At 41.5% G+C, this 20672-nt stretch overlaps 1 long non-coding RNA gene across 2 annotated transcripts in view; it reads right to left on the reverse strand.

Moving 5' to 3' along the window:
• Nucleotides 1-1038: 1038 nt before the first annotated feature.
• The window catches only part of LOC311266464, a 35850-nt gene continuing 16216 nt past the window's right edge, over nucleotides 1039-20672 (reverse strand). For both annotated transcript variants that reach the window (XR_014623712.1, XR_014623713.1), the window contains exons 2-4: nucleotides 8164-8326; nucleotides 7917-8010; nucleotides 1039-3668 (exon numbers count right to left, since the gene is read on the reverse strand). This is a non-coding gene — a long non-coding RNA (uncharacterized lncRNA). The remainder of the gene's footprint in view (nucleotides 3669-7916; nucleotides 8011-8163; nucleotides 8327-20672) is intronic.

Consider the following 20672-nt stretch of genomic DNA (forward strand, 5'->3'; position numbering starts at 1 on the left):
GAGGTCTGATGAAAACGGAGTGAAACTGACAGAAGATTCCTTTATAAGAATTTTGGCTGGATTAGGGCCTTAAGCTATTTCAGATGTACCGGGGTTCAATAAGTGCAATAAAATAGAAAGATTTGTTGAGGAAAGACCAAATGGGTTCATGTTTCTAAAGTTATTCATACATGTTTATGTGCTGCACTGTCGTGCTGGAGCCGGTTGAAGGCAGCCAGTTGCTGCCAAGCACAGTTGCAGACATCGTAGCAGTGTTTCAAGGCTATGAGGTCTTGAAAAAAAAATGCTGATAAGATTTTACTGAGAGTAACACTGATTTATGTGGTCTGTTTTTGATTTAATGGATCTAAATTTAATGCCTTCCTGACACTGATGTCTGTGATTTCAAGTATCTTTCTGCAAAAGAAGATATTTGGCTGGGGAAAAAAACATATTGAAAGATTTTTTTATTATATTTTACAACGAAAAAAGAATTATCTCTGGTGAAATAGATTCAAGTGTCGCTTTGTCATAATTTATACTTAATTTATCAATGATGGCATTCCTTTTTTGAAAGTATTATCCATCTTAAAGGTTTGACTGGACAGGAGAAGCTGATATTAATTATAATCACCATTATAATATGAATTATTGTGAAACACGTTGCTTAGAATTGTGCAGATTAAAATAAGCTCAGAATTATTTCACATAAACATTTCAGATGGCTCAACAAGAAAAATGGCTAAATGTTTGAGCTGTTTCAGCAGAATCATTTAAAAGCTATACTCATAAATGACAGTGTGAGGAGCAGAATTTTTAAATATTTTCTTTCATGTAAAACAGTGTTTCCTTATATCAATTCAACAATGGGGTATCCCCTTTTAAATGGAAATTATTGCAGTCTAATAGAAACATTCAATTCAAATGGCAAAGATTCGAAAATCATTAAAAAGTGATACTTAACAACATGTAAACTGGGTCCAACTGGTTGGTTAGGTACAATTGGTCTATCCTGCATTTGCTGTTCTCTGGTAAAATTGACAAAAATGTGTCTCAAAATCAATTTCACTGTTTAATAAGCTGAACACTGTGTGTTATCAGGTACAAGTTTCCATTTTCTTTTCACAAATTAATCAGAATTAACTCTCAGTATTCTCATCATATTAGCCAATATATACATACAACACATTTTACATTTTATTTATGCAAGCAATATAATGTTTTTTCTCTCCTCGACAGACCAAAATGGTCAACATGTTCTGGTTCTTCAATATTTAAAAAGGTGTGAAAAGTCATCAGTGTTGTTTCTCTACATGAGATGGAAAGTTCTCTCTCTCTTATAGAAGAAAGGGTTAACAGGTGTCATGATAACAAAAGAACACACATTTATGAAATATTTTTTTATAATCAACATAATTACAGGTGAAATTAACAGTGGCAATCAAATGTGTTGTTTGTTTTGTTACTAATCAGAAGTTGAATAAACAGGGGTAAGTAGTTATTACAGTTTAAAACACTAAAAAACAACAACAATAAACAAAGTCCTTAATCATATAAAATGAATAATGTAGCTGAAGCAGTTTGAATGTAATGTGGATAATTATTTAAACAGATTTACTGAATGCCAGCCGGATTTTAAATTATTTTGCTGAGTGACTCACAAACGGTTTTCCTGGATGACTTATCATTCTTGTTGTTTCTTGTCTGACCACTTGGCTCTTCCATTCAGGCTTTATGTGTCATCATGAAGCTCCAGAACTTTAAAATGGTAGCTTCGGCATATTTCTGTCCAGTCGGCCTTCCAAACTTGGCTTTTCTCAGTGAAGTATTTTTAAGCATTGGGACTGTGTGCCGTTGGTGGTGTGAAGGTATGTGTGTGTACCTCTGACAATACATAGTTTCTGTTCTTGTTTGTCTTCGATGTGTGTTTTGTGGAAACCCTTTCCTCGTCCATCAGTCTGTCTCCACCTCTATCCTCTTATTTTGGTTTCTTTGGCTTTATCTCACTCTGCATACTCTTTAAATTATTTATCTTTCACCATCTTTCCCGACTGTTGGTCTTCGAAGACGCTGACACACACTCGAGCTGTGTCTCTAATAAGATTGACTTTGTGAGTAATCTTGTGTGATCTTGCCTTCTTTGTCTCTGTTTATTTTTTAATTCTGCTCTACTTTATCATTCCTTTTCCTTCTTTATTCAAAGCCCACTGTCTGCGAGCCAAAGATCTCCCGCACGACATTAACCAAAAGTCCCTGATAGTTTCTGTCAGGAATATCAACTCCTTGCCACATTCCCTCCTCTCGGGAGAGAATTGAACTCTATGACTAAGAAATTTAGACAAAATGCCCTAAAATATAATAATAGAGCACACTTCACACAGATGGTTAAATGTGTTGATAATAGCACAGCAGATTTTCTTGGCAGTGCTTTATAGTGTATTAAGTTTAACTGTTGGCTCTAATATATTTGGCCAACTGCAATAGCCGCTTTAAAGCTAGCATTGTTGAGGGGGGTCCCTCAGGGCTTGCATGTTGGCCCTGCACACTTTCTCCTCTGCAATAGCATCTGCTTTGTTCTCGGCTCTGAAGTATCATCCTTCAGATCACATATCTAACGGCTATACTGATCTTAATAGCTTGAGCCTACGGCCCCCTGATGCACAGACACACACACACAGGCAAATACACACAGAGACACTATCACAGAAGCTCCCTTGGTCTCTTACTTACAAAGGGCACACACACACACACACACATACAGTCATGCAAAGAGCTAATCGAAAGGCTTGTGCAACACTGGTGATAAATCTGTTTAAGGAAATGGCCCGTGTAAAGGAAAGAGCAAGATCCCCCCTGGACTTTGTGTGCTGTTTAAATGTGTGTACGTGAGGAAGAGAATATACTCGCTTCTTTATCTATTTACTTGAGTGTATGTATGATTACACACAGTTGTTCCATATATATATATATATACATACAATAAGCATGTGTGACAGTTCTTTACAGTGCTCTTTTGTACGTTTGTTCCACAGGAAATATGTTTTTTTGTGTAAACTGATGAACTGGGTGCAACTGCTGCACATGCATTTGTACGCAACGCAGCTCGCTCGGAGGGGTTGGGTACGGTTGGCCCTGTTGCTGGTACAAGTCCCTGTGTGAGCTGTAGAAGCAGAGGAAGACGGCTGCAGAGTGTCAGTGTGTGTGTTTGCATATGTATATGTGTGGGTGTTTGGACTGGTGTGTATGCATGAGTTAGACAGCAGCACGGCGACAGTTTGTTTGAAGCCTGCCACTGAGACTAGCATCAAACACCACCTCAACTCTTTGCCCTTCAGCCTGTAATCACGCACACACACACTGACACACACTCGCACATCCTCGATCCATCTTGGGCTCTCTCTTCCTTTCTGATGCACTCAGAAACACACACTTCTATTCTTATCTCCCTCTCATATTAATTTTTTAAAAAAAGGCACAGAGACAGTTAGAAAAAAAAAAATCAAACAGTCCAGCTGCAGGTATTGCATCTCCTCTCTTCTTTCCATTCCAGGCCTTTATCTGTCTTGTCCATCTGCCAGACGGACAAGAAGACAAACACAGGTTGTCTTGTCAATCAGACTCCACATTGGCTTGTTAAGGCTCACATGTTGCTTCCATCTGGATTCCACTGAGGTTAGCGTATGTCAGGTCTGGGAAAAGATGGAAGGGAAGCGAAATCATTTAGTGGAATGAGACCAAAGAACTACCAGTAATTGTCACAGACAATGTCTAATTTTAATAACAGCTAGATCCATAATCATTAAGAAACAAGTGGAAACAGATTTACACATATTTAGGAGGTTGCGAATGTCGATTAAGGTGAGTCTTTGGTGAAGCTGAAACTTGCAGGCCTTGGTGCACATGACCTAGATTACTTGATGCCACACATCTCCAATAGGAAGTTGAAAGTAAGAAAGACTGTCTTTGGTTAAAAAATGTGTCAGGGAAATTCCTTTGTGACTCACACTCAGTCGGTGCAGGCTTGTTCTGAATCTGGGTTGGTGCGAGGTTTGGTAAAGTCCACCACCCTCTGGTCTCCTCCTCACCCTGTCTGGGGAAGGGCGGCTGGAGAGTGGGCGTCAGGAGACAGGTTTTCACCCCCGCCCTTTATAGTCAGATACAGTCTGGGGTGATGACACTGAGTCATCTTTGCTTTCTAAGCTCCCTTTCTTATTAGTATTCTCCATCATGGCTGCTGTTCTCACCACACCCTATCCTGCCAGTGTTACACACACACTGTACAGCGTGCTGTAGGTCTACACAGTCCCCTACAGGCTTTTTTTCTAAATCTGGGTCAGGACCCAGTTGAGAGTTAAGGGAAGATTAAAATGTGCCTCGAATATTCAGAGAAAATTGGCATGTAAAACTATCGCCTTTGCTTTTTAGAGACTGAAAACCTCCCTGTATCCCCTGCTATGTAAGGATTGAATACACTGTAGCCTGTAGATATGTCTTTTTTCATACCAACGGAGAGAGTTGCATCACTTGTACAGTACAGTACTTCAAATGATGCAACCCATGCTGAAGATAAGCAAACACAATAGTCTGGAAAATCTGTCTGGGGTCCACAAGGAAAAATATGTTGAGAATGTGTGCAGTCAACCACAGCCTCTCTGTTTGCTGATCACCAGCTATAGTCAAACAGTGCTGTGCTGCCATTGTACTGTGTATATATCGAACCGTAGGTCTCCTCAACAACAAGCTGCTTATTCATTCAGTTCACAGAAACGTTGAAGATGTGTTGTCTTGTTAGCATGGCTTTGGGGATGGCAGTGTTGGTATGTCAGCCTCTCTTCATGTCGGTGGGTCCAACACTTTGCCTCAAACTGAAATATCTCAACAATTATCACATGGTGTGACGTGACATGTTGTACAGATGTTCATGGTTCTCAGATGTTGAATTCTATTGATGTTGGCGATCACTTGACTTTTCTTCCAGCACCACCACGGGATTCATATTTGTGGTTTGATGGAAATGTCTCAACTGTCAGATGGATGACTGATTTGGTGTCGATGAATTGTTAAAGCTCATGAACCACTGAGATTTTCTCTGGTGCCATCATCAGGTCAAAATTTAAGTTTGTCCAACACTTTTTATGACTACAGGCCTCCTGGGTGCAACTATTTTGGTCGCACATGCACCTTAAGTCTGATATTCCGCAGGTCAGATTTAAAAACATTTCATTTAGATAGGGGGCTGGCCTTGTTAGCCTGAAATAGCTGCCAAGATTACTGCTAAGTGGAAAGACTTGCCTAAAAGCACTTACACCATATGCTTGGCGTTCAAGTCCTAAGAACACCGGTGCCAGGCAACGGCAACATAGGCATTAAAAGACTCAACCGAGGCTAACAACTTAGCAAGCTAGCGAGGACAGATGAGGCCATTGGGAATATAAAACATGTTCCTCAGACATATTTTGAAAGTAGTGCGCCATTTCTACAGACTCTTCTCATGAGTAAGGTAAACACGACCCTATTTGAAAGCAGCATAAGCACAGCCGCACACACACATGGCTGGAGACTCCAGCTTTTTTGACCAAAAAAACCTTGTAGTAACATCTGGACAGTATTACATAAGAATATACACTCCTGGCACGTACCTTTTTAATTCCATCTACAACATTAAGCTTACATTTTCCTTAGTGAGATCTCCGGGGATTGAATGTTTCATTTCTGAGAAAGATCTGCAAACAGTAAAAGGTAGTCGCCTCAGGCAAGAAACATCATGAGGTAAAATGTGCTGGCATGCTACTCATGTCCATAACTTTCTAACCTAGATCGTGATTGTAAGGTTGTGCATACACAGGGGCTTAGCCAATGTAAATATATGTTTGGCTGTGCTGCCACAGTTCATTGCGCTGAGTCACAACTATATCACTAATGTAAGTGATGGGAATCTGATCTGCAGCATGCTAAACTGCTGTAGGGAACCTTGACATTTAACATGCACATACTTGACTTTAAATGAAATGCTCTTTCATATTTAGCATGACTATGTGCATTATTTGGCCCATATAAGACTAGATGTATATTGGCCAGGGTTAGTTTTTTGGTGGGGGTATGTATGTTTTTTTTGGACCGCAGTTGCAAGAGAACAAGCACAGACAGTCACCCTGCTGGAATGGATGTAGGCGGTGGAAGCTTTGTGTGTTTAAATAATTGTCGAATATCTCACAGGTAGACAGTTGCGCTCAGGGATCACTCCTGCCCCCAAGCCCTCATCCTCGCAATATCAAAGCAAATGTGCTGAATAATCTACTTTAACTAGGAACTCGACCCCCCAATGCCCGGAGAGAACAATCAGGATCAGAGGGATGTTTTTCCAGGCAAATTAGCTCAACTGAACTCAAACAGAAGGTATTTTTTTTGAGAGGCCTTTTACTTTGACTACATGTCGGTGCTGTCACTCATGGTAACAGACTTTTAGTTGTTTTTTTTAAAATGTTCTTTAAAAAAAACAAACAGACATCTTTCAACATCATTAATATCGACAACAGAAAAACAATGCAAAGCAGAAAAATCCCACGCTAAACCAACAACAGGCACTGCAGTATATAAAATAAACTTGAAAGAGAGAGACAGAAAATAAGATCATAAGTTAGTTTTTACAGAAGAAGAGCCAATATATATGGTACCCACATGCAAACCAAATTAAAATGCTCCTTTTTCCAAAATGTAAATGAATGTATCTTTGAGTATTTTGAGTTGTTGGGGAAATGTTCTTCTTGGTGTACAATAAGTCTTAAATTTTACAAGGAAGAATGTAAAATATTGTTCATGTATGGAAGCTGAGGTACATTCGGACTGATCTGAGGTCTAATCTGCTGGACTTTGAGTCAAAAACTGAGCAGCAAAAGGTTAAAGTTACCATTACACCCAAATGTTAAGTTTAACATTTAACAAACTCGCATCTGCCATAATTCCTGCTTGAAAAAGAAGACAGCTTGTGAAACTGTTGAAAGAGGTTCAAGATCCAGACAATCATGAGATCAGAAGGCCATAAAGCTGCCAGTGAACTCGCTCCTTATGAGCTCACTCCTTATGAACCTATTATCACAGTCTATACACGGCACACACACTAGTGTGTGACTCAAACTCTGTGACCTGCAGTGAGATTCCTCCTATGTAGACTGCTGGTGTGAATACTGGCACAGCGCCTAGAGAAAACATGTTTTATACTGTTGTCGTGATGAATGACTTCAGATGATGTACTGAAGATCCCGATAATCCCTTTAAGCAGCACATTACAGAACATGGTGCAGGCCTGCACAAGAATTACTGAAACTATTTCTTAAAATAGATAATTCCTTTTTGTTATTTGGCAGTTTAAGATCTCGTGCAAATGTACATTAGGCAGTGGCAGAGAGTAAGTAAGCTTTTTTACCCAAGTACTTCAGATACTTCAGATGGACGTTCATTTCATGCTAGATTATGTTGTGTTTTTTACTCCACTATTATTTGAGAGCTTCACTTAACAAGCTACAACATTAAAATGCTGCTGCTCTGACACACTAAAAAACAACAGAAGTAACAAAACCAACCATCACAAATTCATTTTGGGGCTGCTAAGCAAATTTTGCCAAAGCGGAAAAAAAATTAAAAACGCTCCGGCCTTTTCTTCCTTTTTCTTACTCTGGTGAGTTGCAGAACAGAGCGTAGGTCTGTCAAAAGGCCAGTGAGTGACCGTGATGGTGTGTCATGTGGGACAGAAAAAGGCAACGGAGGCCTTGTTTGAGGAAGGAAGTCATAGTACTTCAAAATAGATTTGGTTTGCTCGTATGTTTTTTATCTTTAAATCCTGCTTTCTTTTCTCGGCCTCTCGCACACACACACAGGCAGCAGGCCGTGTGATGTGGTTTCTGGGAGCAGCACCAGCATGGTGGTGACTCTATACTCGCCTGGCAACTGGCTTGGCTTGATCTGGTCTCACCGCAGCCATTGCGTTCTGGTTCTGCGTGGAGATTGAGAGGGCGGCGGGATGGAGGGGGGTAACTGAAGAAGAGAGGGAGTTTTTATTAAGAGGCAGGCTGGCTAGAGTTGATCAGGAGTTTGTGTGTGTGTGTGTGTGTGTGTGTGTGTGTGTGTGTGTGTGTGTGTGTGTGTGTGTGTGTTTTGAATAGGGCTTTTTGTTCCAACGTGACTCACCATGCTCTAGCCACGGTTGGTGCCTGAAGGGAGCGATGGAGGGAGGGTGAACAGCGCAGAAGAAAAAGAGTTGATGTGGTTAAGTCATTAGGAGACTGCATGTTGGGTTGCTGTGTCAAGCTTCGGCCTACTTCTCTGATGAATCAATAAGCCGAACGCCTGCCTGCGAAAGGGACACACACACGGAGGAAGATGAGCTCTGTCTTCTGGTTTGCCTGGCCTTCAGATCATTTTAACTTAGGGCCAACTCCTCCGCAGATTGCGAGTGCTGGCACGGCTAAAAAAGTACTTCAGAAACGTAACATCAGTCAAACCAGATGGTGCATGTGATTACTCACTACTGCCTATAAATTTGTCAGCAAAATGTTATTGAGTTGACGTTCATAATCCCTTTTGTCATGGTTCTGATTATCCTGTCAAAACACAAACAAATCGAACCAGAATGATGATATTGGTTCTGTTTCTAGGAAACCAATGTTTGCAGTTATTTGTTTTTAAGTATTGATGCTTTAACAAATAGAGCCGTAAGTACTTTTACCTCACGTTTTCCCATACTTTTTTAGCGATATGTTACAACTACCGCAAAGTTCTTGCACACCTGAAAGCCTTACTGACAAGTGGGTCTGATGAAGAGCTCAATTTGTGTCGAGAAAAACAAAAATCCTGCACCTTCTCAATTACTTGCACATACTTGTACTTTACCCAGAGAGCTAAAGTGAAACCGGAACTTCCAGGTTCTGTTCCAGAAATAAGAAAAGTCAAATAAAATCTGTAACGCTAACAACTACAACCTCAGAACAGAGCCAACAGTATGTTGTGTGACTCAGATCAGGGTCATTAAAAGAAGATCTAATATTGTTTATTCAATATTTCTGGCCTTTTAGGGACACCTTTCCTCTTGAGCCCTAGACCACAGTGGATTAAACCATCTCACTGCTTGACAAAAGTTCAGGGACAGACAGCAAAAATTACAGCTTCATGAATATCAGGTATTAGCGAATATCATGTATATGCACGAAAACAAGTCGCGGGAACGTAGATAACCGCTCTGTTGCACTGGTAAACTTTCAGGGAAGCTGTTCTGTTTTTTTGAGGTTGGAGGCATTAGTGATCACAGTTCTTTTCATCCTTACGTGAGTTACTTCAACTTCAACAGATAGCTTTGTACAAATAGTTTTAATTAATTATGTGGTGGACCCAAAAGTGACGCCAAACAGGTAGTGACTTGAAAGGTGAATTTATTGACTCAAAGAAGGAGGAGTTTGCTGGTGGGAAGAGAGCGCAGGCCGGTGGCTCCCAGGGTGGTACAGGTGGAGACTCACGGTTTACGCAGGAGGCTGGCTAAAATGGAGAAAAGCCCCTTTAAGTTTATAAGCAATGAGGCCGGAACTTTACTGCTCACTCTCTCAAGACAGCGAACGTCTGTCGCTATTAAATAAAAAACATTGGTGCTACACTGAGTGACTAGCTAACGTTACTTAAGGTTATCTAAGACACTGAGGTGATTAACAAAATGATCAAAAGCACTATATGCAAAATAAAAGGTACCGTTAATACTGTGAACAATATAGTAAGAGCTAACTGTGAAAATTAACTGACATAAGGATGAAAAAGCGCTGTGATGAATCGGGTTGGAGGCTACGGTAATGTTACTGTAGAGTAGACGGGAGGTAAACAGACAGGCAGCTGGTAAAAACAGATGTATGTCACACTAAGTTGTGCAATCGGAGAAATGCTGAAGTGGATGCTGACTTGTCATAACCTATGAAAAGCAAACCCTGATGTAATGATGTCATGACTGTTTAAAATGTTATGAATCAAATGCACGCCACCTGTTGCTTGCAAACGCGCACATACACAGGTGCACACATCACCAGTCTTTCTTAGACGCCCCTCCTCTTGTTCCCCAGCACTCATTGTCACCCAAGTGTGAAAGAAACCTCCACTTGAGGCCCACCCATGACCACCTCTCTGCAGCTCTCCAAAAGGTGGTCACACACTCGTTGGCCCCTCCACCCCTCCACTCCAGCACCGTTTGCCATGGATGTTTCAAAACCATCTGACCTGGCTGTGCTAACGGGTGGCTATTTTGGGAGCGGGATGGCAAAACCGTCTGCTACTCACGACGGCCATCGGAAAAAAAACGAGGGATTGCAAAGAGGGAGGGATCGCCAGAGAGAGTAGAGGGTTCTCCTGTGTATGCGTGTGTGGAAAACATGTCCATATGTGTGTGCGTACGTGTGTGTGTGTGTGTGTGTGTGTTCGCAGCCAACCATACCAGTGACTAAGTGTGGTGTTGGGGTCATGTGTCGCTGGTGACCATAGGGATCGCTGTTGAAATAAGAGATTTCATAGTCTTGCAAAACTCAGACGGACACTGAAGTTCATCCTGTGGCAACTGCTCGTCGTCAGTTCAGCCTTTCACCCACATCATTATCAACATCTCGGTTTCATAACGGCAAAAATAAGTTACCCTTCTCACGTTTTCTGCTGCGGATTTGCACAAACTTGCACATGTAGTTCGTACATGATTTATGCTTCCATCATGCCCAGCTTGTGGAACTCTTTTTAGATAAACGTATCCATTTGGCTCGGAGCAGTTGGCAGACAAAACCGCCTGTGCTTGGTGCCGCTTCTGACAGAAACAGCCCATAGAGAAATTAGCTTCCAGGCCCTTTGGGAATGAGCCTGATCAACAGGTTGAGCAATGGAACATGCCAGCGAGCGAGCGTTTGCATCTGAAACATCATCTCCCTCTGTGGGACCTGACTAACGCAAGCAACAAAAAAAACATTTGATGGTCAAAGGCACGTGTCATCGTCGTGCTTGACACTTTTTAAGGTAGCGTAAAGAGTTGAGACGCTCAGTACGTATGCTAAAGCTCATTTAAGCGTCCGGATCGCTCTAAAGTGAGCTAATTTTGAGCTAAGTTCGTAACTGAACATGAACTTTTGGCAGAACTGAATAGTGTGACATTTTCTGAGACGCTTTATTCATGTTCACTGTTTGAAAATGGATCCCAGTCCTGCGTTAGTTAACTTTACATCCTTTACTTTAAGACTTTGCAGTCATGTTGCATTCCTTTGTGACTTGCAACAATATTTTCATCCCACTCTTAAAGATGAGGACATTTTACATTAAACACTCACGCACACACACATACACTTGGGACTGGTCTGTAGAGTGAGTGGGCCAGTTCCTCCTACTATTTCTCTTAATGTGTCCCTTGTGCTGAAGGTGTGGAGCTGCCAGCATTGTTCACGAGCTGCACTGGACGCTTACAGCTGTGTGTATTTACCGAGATAAACACGCAAGTTAGTGCGGACATTTTAGCCGTGCGACCACGTTTAGTTATTGTTAACAGTGTTTGTTGTGAATATAGGATGTGAGGAGATGGATTTAAAGTTCCTTGGTGTTAGTTCATCTGGGTCTGAACCTTTGCTGCTTTATCTGCGAGTGTCCGTTCAGCGTCTGGCAGAAACACAGCACAGATAAGGCGTGTCTGCGTGTTTGCAGACTGGTCCCGCTGGACTATGTAAGCAGTTCCTCCGAAGCAGCTCCAGGGTGTGGAACGGAGGCTGTGTGACCGGGCCTCCTCATGCAGCTCGAGGCCTCGAGATGCAGCTCCAGGGTTGGGCTCACAGGCTTTATGAATGGGCCACATGGTGTGGCTCTTTGGGCGGGGCGTGTCACCGGCCTCCCACAGTTAAACTGCTATTCAGGTCTTTGGCGGAACCTCAGGTCTTTTATAAATATTGGATAAGTAGTAAAGTTGGCAGGTAAAAGATCTTTTTTTCCCCCTTTTGTCTTTGGATTTATGAGAAAGGTGTTTTCCCACAGCTCAGGTGTGGCATAAGCTTTCATAAGGTTTCATAGCAATGAGCCATGATGGAAAATCATACTCAAGACAATGAGTTCCCGCTTGTCTCATGTGACATTTTCTAAGCAGTTTACGATTCGCTTTGTTCAGAGCGGTTAATAAATTTGGCAAGGGGGGGATTCGGAGGAATCTTGTGGTTTGCCAAACTGTGCCTCGAGAACTCAGACAAGCACTTACAACAGATTCTTCAGACGTGAATAACAGCGATATCAACGCATACCAGATAACGTACTGAAAGCTGCTGCAGTTAGAGCATGTCTATTTTAAAACGTCTCAGAGTTTCAAGTATTTCTGTCATTCCTCTTTCTCTGGGAAAACATAAAACTTTTCTCTTTTTTGAAAAGTGAAAGTTGAAGTGTTTCGCTGGCAAACAGCAGCATGTAACATACCACAGAAACTTCAACACAATGATCTAGCTTATCAAACATTTGTGAGAGAGAGACGCGTATTTTATATGCATGGAATGTCTGACTCATTAGTCTGTGTTATGTGTGCGTGTGTGTGTGTCAGAGAGAGTGGCCGTCATATCATCAGACAGGCTGAGCTGAACAAGTTTAGTTAGATCATTTACTCGTTCCCACTGAGTTCAGGGGACTGTCTTCTTAGCTGTCACTTTGCATACAGAATGCAGGCTGAACTACTCTGTTTTACATAGCAGTTGAAGCCTGATAACACACTTTATGATTTCAAGAACCGGATAAACTTCCTGCTTCTGCATCAGACACGCTTGTGTGTGTGTGTGTGTGTGTGTGTGTGTTGTCAGTGTTTGCAACCATAGCAGATGTTAAAATATTTTGTGACTCTTCAACGTAAAGTTTTAGCTGTGTGTGACCACACTCAGGAAAATAAATGAATCGTACTTGTTGTCTTTATGTATTTATTTATAACATTTAACATGCACAGCAACTAAAGAGGCCATGTATGGACAGGAAGAATTTACACAGGAGAGCCTGTCACGTGATCCATCAGGTGTGCTTTTTTGGGAAATATTACATATATAGAAAGATTAGTATGGTAATGTGTTTCTTTATTTTTCTCAACAAATTCCATAAAAAGAAAAAACGTTGTAATAACCGTCATCATGAAGAAAAATTAGGTTCCCATAAAACTGTTTGAAGCTAGAAAGGTGGCAGGGTCCGGCAAATATAAACAAAGTAAAACAGTGTGAAATTGTGTTGTCCTTTAAATTTGGTTTGTTTATTCAGTCATGAAAATGAGGAGAGTTTCTTTATTTAGTTTGTTTTGGCATAAAAAAAATCATGAATGAAGATCTTTCTCTTCTAATCAATTGTAAAGGTTTAGAAACATCAGTTACAACTTTATGGCCATCCAAATAATGTTAACAGATGAACTACAGAGTATTTTTGTTTTACAGCATTATAAACATTTACAATAAACATTTGCTCAATAAATGGTTTATAAATATTGTGTTGTCAATCTATAAACAGTATTTGCATGGCTGTTATAAAGTTGCAACTGATTTTATAAACCTTTTAAATTCTTTAATAAATGATTAATAAAGCATTTCATTCTCTCCTAACAGTCAAATGACGTACACTTAATTAAAGGTACAATATGTCGGAATTTTACTTGAAAACGTTCAAAAATCAAAAACTTTCATTATCAACACAATGTGAAGGAATAACAATTTTATTGTAACACATTTTGATGTTGATGTCCATGTATTGTGTTGCAGAGATATCTGCCTATCTGAAGTTAGCATGCTAACCAGCCAGCCCCAACTCATCCCAGTCCGAAGCTCCTGTGGTAGTGGTGTTACAGTACCAACAGTCCCCCAGTGCTCCGTACTGCTAGCTGTATGGCTAACTAGCTAGCAGCAGCTACAGTTGGCAGCAGTTAGCTTACTGTGCTGATATAATGCCCTCTATTTGTTTTGAGTATGAATTTGGCAGGTGGCCAATTGTTACTTATTGCACCTTTAACTATAGATGAACCATTTATTACAGACGGCTATTATGAAGTGGTCCCAAATAAAAAACTAACAATGAACTGCCTAATGTGGCTTATTCCTCTGTGCCCCAGAGATCCATTGTTGTCCAAAAACTATTACAAACACACATCAATGAGCCACATTGTTGCACTGGCTGACAGGCTCCTTCATTAGCATGAATTTATCAGCAATGTAGTTTACTTTGAGTCAATCCCACGTACACCATCCTGCTGCTATTATATATATACTACAGTACCCAGCTGTTTCAGAGGGATATGTGTGTGTTTAAAAGGTCGCTGTGGTGCATAAACATCTGAGTGACATAAGTAAATGTGCATGCAGTGCCATCCCTCATGTTTAACTGGTCCAGTGGGGCTGCAATTACTGTTAGTGGGGTATCATTATGTGGATGTGCATGGATTTTAATTTGTTTGTTTTGTTTTTTTTACATCTTTTTTAGGAACCGAAAACACAGACAACAACACAGTTAATTTTATTTTGAACATAATCTTTATTCAACATATCGACAGTATACATAATCCAACAGTTAAAATATTTTACAAACCGTACTTTAATCCACTTATTCCTTCATCACTGTGCACCCCATGTGATGGCTCCTGAAGGTAACCATCCCGCCGAGGGACAGCAATCTCTGCATCTGCCATTACATCCCTCGATCTATCCTTCGGTTCTTCAATTCACTCCACAATTAGCCACGGTCACATACTGTATAGACCTGCGATTCAAAGCTGTGTCACTTGATTTTCATGCAGCCATCAGCAGTGCACCAGACAATCGGCCCTTTTCATATCTCGACAGCGGATGAACCCAGTAAACTTGTGTTAGCGAACACTACTCTAATTTAAAGTTCCCTAAGTGGACTGCTGCTGCCTGGGGGCATTGCTTTTCAGTGACGCTACCTTGTCATGGGACAGCCGGCTTTTACAGACACACACACACTGAGGACGAGTATCCTCACACATTTCTGCTCAATTTGATTTCACCCTTTTGGTTACACTCTGCCGGTTTCAGCCATCAACCAAATCAAAGAGGGAACCATCTGAGAGGATGTTCAGTTGTAAACTTTTATAACCCTCATCTCCTCTCTGCCTCTCCTTGCTGGCCCCGTTTCACTGATTTCTGAAGATACCTTACCCTGGTCGTGAAACAAGTTGCTTTATTAGCCATTTTAACGCATGCAAAAGCATTTTAACTACCTGTCTATGAAATCTACCACAAAACATTAAAATATATGGTATGGTTGTAAGTATTGGCCTTATCAGGGTTTCAGTGCAAACATTAGCACTGATGGAAAGTGACAGAGACTGATATATGGTGAAGTATGGCTCACAATGTTGAGGAGACTGTCAAGAAATGATCCCTGTAAGATATAAGGCACATGATTCATTACTTCAACATGCAGATCATGTTATCATTATTATGAGTCAAATGATAGGCACTCCTCAGCAAGACGATGAAGAGAGATCAATAAATGCGATACAACAGGACACAGCTTCTGTCATTGGAATACATGCATTGAGCTCTGCGTGACAGCATAAGCACGGAGAGGCTTCGGTGTGAATACATGAAATACAAACTAACCATATTCACTGACAGACTTCAGGCCCTCTAGGTGCGACATTTAAAGGACAAATTTCAAAGGCTTCATTCTTGCTAAACATGCCTGAAAAAGAAATCTTTTGCACTTCCTTCCCCCGCGTCAATGCCCCTTTCCTCAGGCTAAGCAGCTGATTTATTGACAAGACGCCGCCAACATTTTATGGTCTTTGAACCACGAGACACGCCGTGGCGAACGGGATGGAGACCTCATGACTGCCAACAGGCGGGGAGGCACAGTCTCCCCCATCAGCTCTCTCTGTGGAACGCTTTTGTCCGATAAGAGGTCATGCACCACACCCGATTTAAGTCATGTGCTCCTCATTGCACGATGAGCAACACAAGACAACAGGGATGTGTTCGGTCGTCTATGTGTGTTTGTTGAGCTAGGGGCGCATCCACATCTGTGCTCATCTTCATCAGACCATATGTTTGCCGAGTTCACATCCTTCTCGTCTTTCTTCTGCCTGTGTTTGTCGTGTTCTCTGCTGCATAGCCAGAGTATGAAAGCATGTGCTGGGCTGGAGGAGCAGTGCCGTGTCCCTGTGAGTGGGTGTGTAGGGTCTGGGTCAAGGCTTTTTAGTACTTTAAGACCTTAACTCAGCTCAGAGGGACTCTTATTCCACACCCACGCCTTGTTCTATTAAACTCTGGACCACATCGACATTCCTGGGATTAATGTAGACACAAGCTCCAGGTAGTCATGCACACACACAATACATTACTGCTGTGAGATACAATCGTACAGCCAGAGAAAAAAAGTTTGTCAGCCCTCAAGTGAGTGCTAAATATGGCTTCTTTCCTGATACAGCTCCGTTGTAAAAGCGAATGATAACTAACATTGTCAAGTTTGGTCCACCAGTTTTGTTGTATAAAGGCCCTGATAAACACAGACGTGTATCAACTCGTGCACTCACTGTGTGCTTTGTTTTTTAACGATCAATTTTGATGCAGCAGAACCAGAGATATCCTATTTGTTATTGAACACTTTTCTTCCTCGGTGCCTACATTGGCACGACATAACAGTTAGGTTGGAGATTTGGGAGCGTTATGCTCGTAGCAGCTAACGTCTGGAGCTGCCAGCCTCAAGCAGAGATTTGGCGCAGCCTACAATCGTGCATAACAGTTCCTCATTTTGACATATTTTAATGTTGCATTTCCTCCCTTTGATAGCATATGACATAGCTAAAGTAAAGCCCAGCAGCAAAGTCGTTGAACTCGGTACCGCTCCTCTAATATCACGTCAGACTGGCAGCGTAAGAGCACGGGTTGCTAGCGTTAGCCTAAAAAGGCACGGATTGTGGCCAGGTATTGAAGCGATGTTCTTAATTGATAGCGTGAAGTTGTGAATGAATAGCAAGCATCCATGCTTTTTTATCTCCATCAAATAAATGGCAAATGACATCGTGATAATACCAGGATTGCCACAGAAATGCAAGAGTAATCACCACAGCTCATATTGGAAATGTGTGTACATAAATGCCACGACTACTGATGACGTGTCTTTAAGGATTTTCCCATTTCATAGGAGGAGACATCAACCACTACCCCTGTAAATCTGTTACGAGGGGCAAATAGTGATTAAGCATAACAGGACTACAGTTTCCACTTGTGGATGATGGAATAATGAATTGGTTGAAAATCGTTGGCACTGAAAGTTCCAGTTAATGCTGTCAGAGAGGCAAAAGTTAGCAGTGAACGATCAAAGACTCCTGAGGTCAATGATGTTAGTCACGTTATTGATAATGTTCAAAGACCCAACGATCGAGCCTCTGGAGAAAATGGTTGACACATGGCTGGGTGATGTTTGTTCCTAACTCATAGGAACTGTGCCCTCAGTAATCTAGTATGTACAATACAATTCATTCTCCTTAGTAAACACGGTTGTCAGTTGCAAGTACTGGCTGTATGAATGTAGCCATAGAAACCTTTTACCTTAAATTCTATGTGAGCTAAGAAAAACAGACCATGTTGCCCGGACACGTAATTCATTTTAAAAATTAATTTGTAAGGGCATGACACCATTGAATGTTTTCAACTCAAAGGAAAATCATGTAAACATGTAATTGTTGTACAATATAAACAGAGAAACTACCAGCTGTGGGATCAATTCCCATCTTGAGATGCGATGTAAGTGATCCTGTCTGAGCCATGATGAAAAAGATACATTTAGAAGCACACCTATGCAGCAGACATATCAGCACATTACTCTCTTCTACACATTATACAGTCAATGCAATCACATATTGATGCTGGGCCTCACTTAGTCACTCATGAACACACACACACACACACACACACACAGCCTTCTGCTAAGCCCTTAATCGTAAGCGTGCCCATTTTCACTTTACATGTTTACCCAGACAGATCAATCCAGCTGATCAAGCAGCTGCTGGACCTCGACATTAAACTAACCCTGACAGATAGAGCTCCTGTAAGAGGACATGCTCACTTTGCTGCATGTGTGCAAACCTGTTGCACACTTGTGTGGGGGGTAAGTGCGTGTTTAAGAAGTTGCTTTGGTGCTAACTTGAATAGAAATGTGAGGAACATAAGTAACTGTGCATGTAGTAGCCATCCTCACAAATTAGCTGGACAAGCTGCCTAGTGTGGTAAAATTATGTGGGTGTATCTGCATGTGTGCATACATTTGCATTCGTCTGCCTGCTTTTTTGGCTGCGTTTGTGGTCTATGGTCGTACACATATACTCCACTATGTGCGTGCGCCTGCATGCTGTACATGTTAAAAGCTATCTGAATGTGTGTCTGTATTAGCATGTGTGTGTCAAGAGCACTGTTATAACTCACTCTGACTGCGAGCCCAGGCCCCTGGCAGCGAACGCTGTGGGTCTGGCAGGTCTCAGCAGGGCTCTAAAGCAGCTCCGCCGCTCAGCTCGGCTCCGCTGGTGGCTGAGGGCCCGTCTCTGTGTCACACTAAAGAGGTACTCAACAGAACTCCTTACTGGGAGGCCTCCAGCGTGAAAACAGGACAGTGTCATCATGTCTTATTGTTGGCAGCCATCTTAGCTCCACAATAGGTTCTGAGGCACTGAGCTGAGAAGAAGCACGGACATTTATGCCAACTGATTTGCACAGTGTTTGCCATTTTGCCATGATGAATGGTAGCAAGAGCACTGTTGTAGTTGCTGCAGGTCTGCCAGGTCTGCCTGAGAGAGTAAGCATCAGTGTGTCACCTCCTCAGTCTTAAATCAAACTCCATCGCTGGCTCTTTAATGGTTTTCGAGGAGCATTTCTCAAAAGCATATGCATGTGAAGGACCCTAGTATTTAAATTACAATTTCATGGATTAAAGGAAAACTCCAGCACTTTGTCAAATAAACATGTATGCTGTTAGACCAGGATCAGGGGTTTGACATGCCTCTGTCTCTCCCTCATGTCTGAAAGTAAGGAAGAATCAGGAACGATTCGTTAATGAGTAAAACATCTGTTTACTCTTGTTACTTTTTTGTACCCCCTCAAGTGAAGCGATTAAGTAATCAGTAATTAATGAGTCTACCTGGTATCTACTCAGTATCATGTATCACTTTACTCGAAGTACACAAAAAGAGTAACTAATGATTAAGTAATTAGTAATTAATGAGTTGTCACCACTTACTGTCTCTCAGCAGCTGGTTCAGGTTAATCAGTAACAACTCATGAAGAAAGTGGTCCGTTTGTGAATTCACAAATATTTATGAACTAATCATTACCTAATGATTCGTTAATATAGTATCTACCAGTCCGCTCTCTAGTAACTCATCATTATCTATAAAGTTCTCTAATCACAAGTTATTCAAGAATTACTCTTTCACAGTTCATTAATTATCGAGTCGTTCCTGATTCATCTCTCGCTCGCTCCATAGTAACTCCTTCTGAAGTGTTACCAAAAGCTGTGCATAGGAACGTTTTACATTTTACCAATAAATGCTGATGGAAGTTCGATACTTCCTCTTAAGAGAGGCAAACTTTTCCCCATGACAGAGAGAGAGATTCAGAGATGGAACTGATATTCATTGTGTAAGCCTAAATGTTTGAGTATATCTTAAAAATAAAGCTTATTACTACTTTATGATTTTTTTTGTCTTGACTTGTTTAGCATAGTATATATAGTAAGTAACTGAGTTTTAGGTCATGTGCAAGTGCTGCGCCTGTTTGTTGTTAACTGTAATGAAGTAGAACTGAATAGGCTTATTGTAACCCTCATAACTTATCTGGCTGCCACTGGACCTGCGTATGAATCATATGGCTGTTCATTCAGCACGCCTACAATTTGCCTAATTCCTCCCGGGAGAACTGAAATGGTTAAAAATCCACCATAGTATTCTGCACAATTTAAGATTAAAGTGACACTTTTATATTGTTATTACATGTTCCATCTTATTCATTTACAACCCAGCTAACATGATCTTAATCTGAAGATGCCGTCTGTAAAACGCAACACAGGCAGACAGCAAAGCTGCTGCCCTGCTGACGGCTCAGGCAGCGCATGCCAGGCAGCACATATGGAGAGAGAGAAAGACGAGAAGGAGGAGAGAAAACAGGAGGAGGGAGTGAAATAAAGGAGAAGAAGCTGTGTGGAGAAGGAGTAAAGACAAAAGAGGGTTAGTGGGATGAGATGAAGGAGAAATGGGGTGCAGAGGAGGGAGTGTAGAGCAACGGTGAGTGATAGAGAGAGGTTACGGCTTGGACTCTGACCCAGATTTTAAATATGGTCTCTGACAACCTGATCTGACCAAGCTGCTGTGTGGTCTTCCTTTCTTTCCACTCGTTACAGATGCATGACGACCACACGCCTCTCCTCTCTGCACCCTGCTCGGTCACTTGACGAGTCCGAGCACGTTCATTTAATGCAACATTAAAACGACGACAAGCTGGAGGTCACCAGATTCTCCCTTTTCAAAAACCACATTGCCCCTTTCAACTTATGCATGTGCTCATCAAACACGGATTACACCTCGGTCTTAGAGAGGGAGAGGGAGGGCTAGAAAATGTAAGTTCATGTTAATTACATTAGACCGCATGTAGCTGCTTTTCAACAGACTTTGCTCATCCGTAAGTGTT

The sequence above is a fragment of the Pagrus pagrus genome, assembly GCF_965226575.1.
Source record: "Pagrus pagrus genome assembly, chromosome: 2".
Lineage (NCBI taxonomy): Eukaryota > Metazoa > Chordata > Actinopteri > Spariformes > Sparidae > Pagrus > Pagrus pagrus.